At 42.4% G+C, this 10,979-nt stretch overlaps 1 long non-coding RNA gene across 1 annotated transcript in view; it reads left to right on the plus strand.

Annotated features, from left to right (window-relative positions):
* Nucleotides 1-10,979, plus strand: part of LOC108799147 — a 17,513-nt gene that overhangs the window by 6,161 nt on the left and 373 nt on the right. The gene's annotated exons all lie outside the window — the stretch shown is intronic.

Below are 10,979 nucleotides of genomic sequence, written 5' to 3' on the forward strand. Positions count from 1 at the left end.
AAAAAAAAAAAAAAAAAAGGGCAAAGTTGAGCAAAAAAAAAAAAAAAAAAGCAAACCCCAAAATAAGCAGACTAGTATAACCAGTAGGTACAAAGTGAAAGAATCTGCACGTTCGGTTTGATCAGATGTGTTTTCCAGTGCAAATGACAAGAACGAACAAATATGCTATTGAGAGCTGCCCTTTATTGGTTTATTTTTTGCTGTCATGGAGACACCTGAAAGAAACCCAGGAAAAATTGTCAAAGACACAAAAGGTCAGCAATGAACCTGACACACAGCAAGGTTTAGAAGTTCTATTCTCCAATTAGCAAGAGATCAGCAACATTTTCAGAGACTTCCCATTCTGGGTCTCTAGACTACAGGACAAACATACCGAGGCTAAAAGAGAAATGCCGACAAACAAAGAAGATACAAAAGTGAACCGGACCACAAACATGAAAAGATAATACCATACAATATTTTTGGCTGGATCATGCTAGATTGTGGGATCTGAGGCAGTAAGAGGCACCTCCTAGCCATTTGCTCTGGGGTTGGGAATCAAAGATTCAAAAACCTTGTTCAAGTAAGGCTTTTTCTTTTAAAAGAGGAAAAAAAAAGAAAAAATTAGTACTAAACAAGCGTGTGTGTAAATAACAGCCAAGTGTCCCAGTGAGTCAGTAATGTGAATTCTTAAATCTGGTTTTAAAGGATTACATTGAACAATTGTATATGGTAAATGAAGTGGAGTTCCTGACTTTACCGCAGTTGCAGAGTTTGACACATTTGTAGCTCACTGACTGGCTTCCCTTGATGCCCCAATACCAATACTAGTATTGGGGTCGATATTGGGCGTATTTAGGAGTACTGCTGGTTGCCATTCTCCATTGCTGAACGGTCATGGATTGAGTTACAGTTCTTCATAATTATAAAGAAACTGCCCTAAAATCACTAGTCTGCATTGTTTTAGAAAAGTATCAGTAATTGGTAGGGATGCACAGATAACGATACTTGTACTCGCCCAAATGCTCCGATGCCTATCCAAATATCGGGAATGTGGGCAGCGAGTCATTACACCTAGTCACCAGGAAGCATTGAGCTGGCTTCCCGGCCAATAAGGCAGCGTGTAAATGAGGTTTTGTGTTCTGTGCGGGTGTGAACAGAGCCTTAAGGTGTCACAAGTCCCAAAAGTGGTTGATTGTGATATTAAAATAGAAAAGGCTTGATTACTACCTGCATTGCTGGGACGCAACAGTCCCCTTTTTTAAATTTAATGTTTGTTGGAGACGCACTTTACTACTGAAATTACATTGACCCTACGTCAATGCGGCTACTTTACAACACACACAGGGACCATGGGGAACAAAAGTAGCCACCCTCCAGAAGGAAGGACAGTGTCAGCACCAATTCAGAGAAGATTTGAGGATCTGCAGCCGAGTGAAACAAATAAGCCACATTTTAGTTAGTAGGGCATAGGAATGCATTTTTAAGATTTAACTCCTAAGTTTAGTGTCATTTTAAGTTTCTGTGGGGAAACAACCAAAAAAAAGGGAAGTCATATTAAATGTGAAAAAAATGGGACGTTAATGGACGCTTATTTCATATTAATAAGACAGAGGTCTACACTGAACAAGACCAAAGCTTATTGATCTGTGGCATTAGGGGTTGAAAGTTAATTTCTGCTAATAAAGGCAGTTCATGGCCATGCAAACTTGGAACAAGAGCTTAGCTAAATAAGCGATTCTGTACATCCGCTACTCTACGACTAGGAACTGCCCCAGCACTGATCCAACTGACCGTGGGTTTTGTGGGAGCCGCAATTAATTCACATTGATACAGAGGATGTGTCCTGAACTGTCACAAAAACAACGATTCAAGCTTAAACTCCTGTATATTAATAAACACTGTTTGCAAGTACATTTGTGACACAGCTTATAAATTTGGAGGATCTACCACCTGCATTTCCATAAATATATTAGTTTAATGGATTTAAGAAAAAAGAGAATCCTTATTTATTGCTGGACACACACACACACACACACACACACACACACACACACACCTTTGTCATGAAAAAGAAGCTTGTATACAAACAGGGATGAGAGATCTTAAATGCATCAGTTTAAAAAAAGTATACACTTAAAAACAATTAGACCTCACCCAAAAAATAAAAAAGGGTCTATTCAACCTATCGCATAACACACAGTATGGTGTTATTCAGTTTAAATGGTACTCCAAAGCACATAGGCAGGGCAGTGTGTCTTCCTTGTAGCACACAACAGACATGTGAGCCATCTGTGCTTTGTGGTATGAGGTGCAAAGAAAAAAAAAAAAGTGCATGTCAATAGGCTGGTGCACTACCAGCCTATTTAAAATAACTTGCTGTGTTAACACATGTTTAATAACTTTAAGATTTGTTTTGCTAGATTTAATGATTACATTCTTTAAAAAAAACAGCCAGATCAGTAGTATTCTTTTACTGCTAAAGCCAGTTTTAACCATGGTTATATATGTTAGGAGTTAAAAGCATTTGGAACTTTATGCAAATCAATTATTTCCAGTAAATGAATTCAGAGCAAGTGCCTCTACACGTTAGCAAAATCCAATGTGACCATCTAACATATTTATGGTCTCTCTGTGACGCACCACTAAGGAGTTGTAATCAAAACATTTTGCGTGTGTGTGTGAACACAATTTGCATAATAACAATAATGATCATAATAATAAATAATTTGAATGCATATCCAGGTTTTAATAATGTAGTTTGCAAATACATACACACACACACACACAATTTAAATTCCTCAGGCAGATTTGTTACCATGTGCCCATTTTAGGCCATACCAATATCTAGGAATAGGATTGCTCTGCTATGGGAAAACTACAAGTGTTATGCTTATTTTAGGATATTCTTGGAGTTTTGTGAAGCTGAACATGACAAATATTTTGTCTGACAACAAACCATGCACGCAATACACCAGGGCAAACGAATACGCCATTTAGTATGCTAGGTCTGGACAGTATGATACATAAAAAGGGGTGTTTTTTTTTTATTTTTACTAAAGCTAAATCCTAAACCAACTTCTACCTCAATCCTTCACACGTTTAGACAGCGTTAGTTATCCTTCATCAAAACATTCACTGATCCTTTCAAGGTCAGTTTTTGCTCTTTAGAATAAGACATGTTTCCAACATATCCTGTGTCATCAATAAAGGATAAGTGCACTTCAAGTCAAAGTGAACTTATCTTTTTTGATATTTTGCCCTGACCCAACCCAACGCACTCCCTCCACATATGCATACTTGCAGCAATCAGGTGCCGCTGCCGTTTTAGCCCAGTTCCACCAGTTAGCACTCTCCTGGTCAGGCCTGCACATTTCAGCAGTCATCTATGGGCCTGTGCTCCAAGGCCATTGATGATGGGCAGGCAAGGTCAGGACAGCGAGACTTGCAGCACTGGTTGTAAACAAGCACAGACGGCCGCAACCGTCTGACCAACTGAGGTACCCAGCACCTGTGGAGGGGAAGGGTGGGTTAGGTCAAGGCATACAGGAAAAGTGTACTTTTTCTTACAAAAATGCACTGTTGCTATGCAAACAGTTTAAAAAACACCCCCAAAGTGTTTTGAAAGCCAAATTTTTGTTTGGTATTCGAAAATAAACGTAAAACAAAATCTTTCAAGGAGGACATTTCCTTCAGTTGGTTGTGACTTTCCCTTCCCGTTGCATCTCTGTGACAGTTAGTGATGGGAAAACTACCCAACAGGACACACAGTTAAAAACAAACATATGGGTTTACCTTCCTCTACTACCCTCTCCAAAACATAAAAAAAGCTATATACACTTTAAATTAAATTATATAAATAAGCAGACATATCCCATTAGAGAATTAGGACATCAGGTAGGCCAGATGTGCCCAAAATTACCAGAGCATACAGAACCCAGTCAAAACCTATAATCTAATGCGGTTTAAAAACAAATAAAACGCACCAGTCCGACATTTTTGTGCATTTGGCTACTTGGCTCTGATCATTTGTCCAGCCTTGTCCTGGAGCTACAAGCACTCCTAGTGAACCTGCATTACAGAGCAGAACAACTGGCTTATATAGAGACTGTTCAATATCACACTGAAGTAGAGGCAGTGTCGTCATAGCATGCAGGTAGGTCTGTCATGCAGGTTAATAGTCACCTGCAACACTTCAATTTTCTGCAAACTAAAATGAGGGGTGAAAGATAACAGTCCTGTTAAGCTAGTGTTTTAAAACCTGGAGATGAGAGCAAGATGCGAGTGAACGTTAAACACTAGCATAAAACTTTAAGGCTGGGTTCACACTTGGGCATTCGTAATATGCGCGTTTGACGTGTGTTTCGGGCAGCGCGTTACCGCCATCAACAAAACACGCAGCAAACACGCGTTTACGAAATCTATCAGACTGTATCCTATTGGATACGCGTGGAAAAACGCCCCAAAAGAAGCTCCTGTACTAGTTCTGGCGTTGGCGGTATTTCAGCGCGTTGTGAAGCGCTGAAATACGCCCAGGTGGGAACCATGCCCATTGGAATTAATGGGAGCTTTTTACTGCTTGAGCTTTTTACAGCGCTGTAAAACGCCCAGGTGTGAACCAGCACTAAGAGTCCTGTCTTTATTTACTCAAAACGGCATGCAAGATTCTATCCCTAACAAAACATGGCCACAAGCATAATTGATAAGTGCACCGCCCCTTTCCTTCTGAAAATATCAACCAGGCATTTATGATCACGAGGCTTCTCCAGAAAACCTATAACCCCCCCTCTTCATGTAAAAAGGGGTTGTTCCGGTTTCTCAACAGGACAGTAGACCATTCCAAACTTCATGCTCAGACTAGTAGATTTATTATCCTCAACTGCAGGTCAACTGATGAAGCTCATTACATTGATAACTTCATTGTCACTTATACACCTATTTTGAAGTAACTCGTGACCTAGGACCATTACCTCATTGACTTAGGACTTGACTCTATAACAGAAAACAGTTATTTCATTGTCTCCGGATCTTAAAGGGGTTCTAAACCCTCAGTTTTTTTGCCTATATCTACTGCTAGCAAGCAGTAGATATTAGGCGCAGTTCCGATTCTCGGCCGGGAGATGAGCAGAGACGCAAGGTAAGTCTATGGACGCGTGCACCCGCCTGCAGACACCGCTGGACCCGGAGGGACAGCAGTCAGTGCTGGATCGGAGAGCCGCCGCACCGCTGGAGGGACAGATGAAAACATCAGGAAAGAAGAAGATCGGAATAAGAGACATCATTTAAGGTAAGTGCTAACATTAACATGGTGGGAGGGCAAAAATGTTTTGACTTTAATGTTACTTTAATTAAAAACAGGTCTTCAACATGAACAGAAATTGCAAGCAATGTCTCTAGGGTCAAAAGGCAATCTTTCCCGGCTATGACATATTGTGGTTGCCTATGTTTAGCACATCAAAAATAAGCCAAGAATAAAAAAAAAAAAAAATTATAATAATTTTTCCAGCATATGGAAAAATCTCTTCATAAAGCCATTTTACCTCCTACCATATTTCCCCGAAAGTAAGACCTAGCGCTATCTTCAGGGATTTCTGGAATATAAGACCTACCCCAAAAATAAGACCTAGTTCGGGGGTAGGTCTTATCCCTGAAGATAGCGCTAGGTCATACTTTCGGGGTAGAAGACCGGCCGCAGCTCCCTCCCTACATTTCCCAGCAGGCAAAGCGCGGCATAGCCAGTGGGGTCGAAGTGGACGGCATCAGAGCGGAGAGCGGACAGCTGCAGCCAGGTAAATATAAGACATCCCCCGAAAATAAGACCTAGTGTCTTTTTTAGTTGAAAAAAAATATATAAAGACAGGGTCTTATTTTCGGGGAAACACGGTAGTCAGGTCTAAATGCCCTTTTCACACAGGTCATATGAGAAACTGTTGCTCTTCAATATGTTTGTTAGTCTATTAAATGAAGGTTTGTAGATTAGCCAGAGAGAGCTACTGTATGTATCGGACTTTATTCCATCTGCCTAAAGATTAACAGCACCTTTTAGAGAAACTGCACTTTTTTTGTCCCCCTCCCCTAACCTAACAGGTTCCATCCATCCTCTTCACCGATGCATACCTAGGAAGATCCGGCACCTGGGGCCCTCCGTGTTTGTTTACATCCCATGCCAAAGTTCCCTCTCTGCTAGTCGTGCCTGTGCACGAAGTCTATGAAGCTCATCTCCCTGTCACTACTGACCAGGACACAGGTAGACTTCCATGGGTTTTTATTGCACAGGCGCGGCCAGCAGAGAGAGGACATTGATGCAGAATGTAAGCAAACATAGGAGGCCCCAGGCTCCGCTGTATGCATCTGTGGTGGGGGAGGGTGGGCTCTGTTAGAATATTGTTAACAACTGATGAAAAAAATATATCAGCCATGAACAGTGCATCATTTTAATAAGTCATCTGGTTTATACATATGCATTAGGCAAACAATTGCAGAGCTCTGCCAAGCAGGAACCTGAGCCCACCTGTAGAGAGCAAATTTGGCTACACCATGTACAAATACGCTTACAAACTACATAAATAAAATGTTTGTTATTTTTAACAATAACACATACCAAAAAGATTAAGGCTTCATTCACACCTGAGCAGCTGTCCGCGCATAGTCGGCTGTGCGGATATGCGCGGAACCGATCTGAACATAGAATACAATGCACTTCAATGTGCATTGTTCAGACCATTGCAGGCGCCGTGCAGTACAAAACCGTGCGGCCCCGTAATAGTTCAAGCGTGATAATCCAGCAGATTCCACATGTTGGCGGCTAATAGCCGCAAATAAGCGGCATCCACGCGGATTTTATAATAAGGTCTCCGGCCTGTGGGAAACCACAAACGCTATAGGTGAATGCAGCCATACAGCAAGCTAATTCATTTAAAACAAATAAAGAAAGTCCAGGTGGATCAGTTCAATTTTCTCCCAACATAAGAATCACCCTCCTGAAAGCATACAGTTTGCCTCTCCAGTGCTTCTATTTTTTTAACCAAGCATACCTGTAATCCCCCAGGTCCCTATGGGGCCAAAAACTGCCTTTATGCCAGATAACTGGACTTCAGGGAAAACCCTTCTTTGCACTCCATCCTCTGGTCTGCTCCATGTCCCTGACTACATCTATGTGCTGTTCTGGTATTAGCCCCAATATTCTCTTCCTCCAGTCACACAGAACATTCAGCTGGCCCCTTGCCCCCTATTTTGGGTACCTGGAAAAATGTCTATTAAAATGTGTGCGTTTTCCCGCAAAACATGCAGAATTGAAAACGTTATGCATGAATGGAGCCTTAAAAAGGTGAGAGTTTAGTGAAAAGAATACTGGCTCATCATTGTGCTGCTGCACCTTCAACCAAAGTGTACCGCTGTTTTTTTTTGGTGGGTTCCCCACTTAAAGGGACACTAAACCCAGCAGTTAAATCTTAAAAAAGCATTTAAGTACCTTAACTATTAGTTACTATAGTGCAGCTTACCAACCATTAAATGTGGTGACTGCATTAGTTTTCTTTTAGAAGGTTTTTTTCCCCCCCTTATTTTACCTGGTGGTCCAGTCAGCAACACTTCCTGTCTTAGGGTGACTCCACTATGGAGGAGCAATGGGGCCACCCTTGGACAGCAGCACTTTGAGGGTAGAAGTATGGAGAGGGAAGTGTTAGAAGCACTAGTAGATTTAGATGGACGTAAATTAAAATTCGAGCTCCAGATAAACTTTTTTAGGCAGTTACAGCAACAGTTTTATTTTTCCTTTTGGGATAAAAATTTCACATAAATGAATAAAAGCAGACCATTGTTAGTTTGTCTCAGTCCTCTGACACTTTTGCTGGACAGCATGGTCAAAGGAAGTTGAAAAAATAAAAGCTACAATAAATGTATTTTTTTAGCCTCTGTATTTTGCTTCCCGCAGTAACATAACTTTAGCTGGTCTTTACGGTTTGAGTAAATTAGAGATTCAAGTATATCTAAATGCCAAACAATGTAATATTGCCATCACATTAGTACAAAAAAAAAAAGGGGGGGGGTGGGGACGACAACACCTTGAATAACTGCACAGTGTCTCAAACAAACCTCTTAAATCAGATTCTGCTGTATAGACCCTCTTGCAGCGACCTGACAGGCAGAATCTGATTGTACAAGGTCTACTTAATTCTTGTAGCACAAATTATCAAAACAATAAAAACCATGTACGCTGCTGTGCCCCGATATAGGATAGAACGTATTAGTCTTGTTTATCTACAGGTGAAACTCGAATAATTAGAATATCGTGCAAAAGTAATTGCAGTAAGTGCTGCAAACATGAAATAGATAGCATGGAAATGTGAAGATAACTTGCCCTTCGTCAGCCTACAATGCTTCACTTTTGGAGTGTGGAGTATGAGGAAGTTACGATTGCCACAACCAAACCAACTTTTCTCCACACATCAACAAACTATCGTCATATATTTTAAAAAAGGGAGGTTATTAAAAGAAAAAAGCCCTAAAACAGCAATTCCCATTCCACAAAGTTCCGGCATGGATCAACTGGACACATCAGTTCTGTAATCATCCTACACACACAGAATAAATGGTAAACTAATCGCATTGCTTATCATTTCTGTATTTTTATCTAAAGAACAAATAGACAAACATCGAAGAATAAAAAGACGCCTGGAAACAAATGCGAGCGGAGATGAAGTCCCCAACATAGAAATACTTGGATCCCTAAACCTGGCAAGCTGCAGTGCAGAATCAGGAGACACAGATGTTCCACTAAGTGGATGTTTTTGTTTTCTTTTCTCAGAAAAAGGAAAAAAAAAATGGATTTGAATAAATAAATGAACTTCGCAGTCTTTCACCTTCCTTCTGATCCCCCAGCACATATACTATTACAAGGCACACAACAGCCTCTTCTCAACAAGACCGAGCGTACAAGCTAACCCACCCAGGGCATAATCACCAGAGAAGGCACAATGGAAGAGCAACTTCACGAATGAAAGGTGAGCAAACTTCCAGAGGAAGACAACAGCTGAACAATGAAGCCAGAAAGAAGGAAAGCAGCAATCCAGCCACATAGGACTCCAGCACCCTGCTAAACAACAAAACACACAGACCAAAGATACAAAAGAAGATGATTAATAAAGCCGTTCACTTTGTCAGGTCACACAGTTTAGTAAATAGGGTGAAGCTGCGTTCACTTAAAGTGCCCAATTATGTGCAGGGGAAGTTAAAGGACAATTTTGCCTGTGCAGGATTACAGCGATCACATCTTCACCAAGTTTACTTTTCCAAGTGAACAGTCTTTATTGCTTTAGTAAATTAAGCGTAATGCAAGTGTTCAGCCCTCTGTGTTCCATGCAGGGGGGAGGCTACAGGGTCCATGCGCGAAGGAGGCTACAGGGTCTATAGTCCATGTAGGAAGGAGGCTATAGGGTCCATGCAGGAAGGAGGCTATAGGGTCTACAGTCCATGCAGGAAGGAGGCTACAGGGTCCATAGTCCATGTAGGAAGGAGGTTATCGGGTCCATGTAGGAAGGAGGCTATAGGGTCTAGAGTCCATGCAGGAAGGAGGCTATAGGGTCCATGCATGAAGGAGGCTACAGGGTCTATAGGGTCCATGTAGGAGGATATAGGGTCCACACACAAAGTAGGCTATAGGGTCTATAGTCCATGTAGAAAGGAGGCTATAGGGCCCATATAGAAGGTTATAGGATATATAGTCCACTTAGAAAGGAGGCTATAGGGTCCATGCAGGAAGGAGGCTATAGGGTCCATGCAGGTGGCTATAGGGTCCATGCAGGAAGGAGGCTATAGGGTCCATGTAGGAGGCTATAGGGTCCATGTAGGAGGCTATAGGGTCCATGTAGGAGGCTATAGGGTCCATGTAGGAGGCTATAGGGTCCATGTAGGAGGCTATAGGGTCCATGTAGGAGGCTATAGGGTCCATGTAGGAGGCTATAGGGTCCATGTAGGAGGCTATAGGGTCCATGTAGGAGGCTATAGGGTCCATGTAGGAGGCTATAGGGTCCATGTAGGAGGCTATAGGGTCCATGTAGGAGGCTATAGGGTCCATGTAGGAGGCTATAGGGTCCATGTAGGAGGCTATAGGGTCCATGTAGGAGGCTATAGGGTCCATGTAGGAGGCTATAGGGTCCATGTAGGAGGCTATAGGGTCCATGTAGGAGGCTATAGGGTCCATGTAGGAGGATATAGGGTCCACACACAAAGTAGGCTATAGGGTCTATAGTCCATGTAGAAAGGAGGCTATAGGGTCCATGTAGGAGGCTATAGGGTCCATGCACGAGGCTATATGGTCCATGCACGAGGCTATAGGGTTCATGCACGAGGCTACAGGGTCCAGACACAAAAGAGGCTATAGGGTTTATAGTCCATGTAGGAAGTTATAGGGTCCATGCAGGGAGGCTATAGGGTCTACAGTCCATGCAGGAAGGAGGCTACAGGGTCCATGTAGGAGGCTATAGGTTCCATGCAAGAAGGAGGCTACAGGGTCTATAGGGTCCAGACAAGGGGCTATAGGGTCTATAGTCCATGTAGAAAGGAGGCTATAGGGTCCATGTAGGAAGCTACAGGGTCCCTGAAGGAGGATACAGGGTCTTTAGTCCATGTACAAAGGAGGCTATAGGGTCCATGTAGGAGGCTATAGGGTCTATAGCCCATGTAAAAAGGCTATAGGGTCCATGTAGGAAAGAGGCTATAGGGTCCATGTAGGAAGGAGCTGAAGCCAAGGCTGATACGAAGACACGTTTAAGAGTCCTCCACCTTTACAATGTATCCAGTACAGAAGTGGCTGCGCTGCGGACGCGATATAAAGAAAACCCAGCATTTTAGCGATCGGTATAGATGAGATCACACCGTGTGTGTGCGTGTGTACACACATACACCGCTCGGCCGTGTGTGTACACACACAGGCAGTCAGTCAGTCACACACACACACACACACACACACACACACACACACACACACACACACACACACA

Source organism: Nanorana parkeri, unplaced genomic scaffold (genome assembly GCF_000935625.1).
Source record: "Nanorana parkeri isolate BGI_ZX_2015 unplaced genomic scaffold, ASM93562v1 scaffold1642, whole genome shotgun sequence".
Lineage (NCBI taxonomy): Eukaryota > Metazoa > Chordata > Amphibia > Anura > Dicroglossidae > Nanorana > Nanorana parkeri.